At 43.3% G+C, this 411-nt stretch overlaps 1 long non-coding RNA gene across 1 annotated transcript in view; it reads right to left on the bottom strand.

Annotated features, from left to right (window-relative positions):
• LOC116698224 (uncharacterized) overlaps positions 1–411 on the bottom strand; it is a 6,946-nt gene that overhangs the window by 5,142 nt on the left and 1,393 nt on the right. The window lies entirely within an intron of this gene.

Here is a 411-nt window from a genome sequence, read left to right as displayed (position 1 = left end):
TATATGGCTTCAAAACCTGTAAATGCAACTGCGGTGGCTGGAAGTCAAACCGGGCAAAATGCTAAGAAATACATTGGTGGCTTACAGTACCTATGAAATAACAAAATATTGTTCGTAAAAGGTACATTTGCAATTTGGTATACTGGATGTGTCACTGGTTTGCTACCATTCTTAAAGAATGCCTCTCGCTGTCAGTGGGATTCAAACATGCGCAAGGAGACACCAATGCATTTCTAGTCGATCGCCTTAACCACTCGGCCACGACAACCTGAAAAGCAGTGGTATACCTGTTTGCACAAATGTTCATAAACTTTTTAATTGGTTAGTAGCAGTTACCAGACACGGGCAAAGTGCAAATCGTAGTGCGCTGCCTGTGTCTGTGGATCCTCGTGGAGGCAGCTTGATTGATTG

This window comes from Etheostoma spectabile, chromosome 11, assembly GCF_008692095.1.
Source record: "Etheostoma spectabile isolate EspeVRDwgs_2016 chromosome 11, UIUC_Espe_1.0, whole genome shotgun sequence".
NCBI classification, from domain to species: Eukaryota; Metazoa; Chordata; class Actinopteri; order Perciformes; family Percidae; genus Etheostoma; species Etheostoma spectabile.
This window is presented reverse-complemented; position numbering and strand designations above follow the sequence as displayed.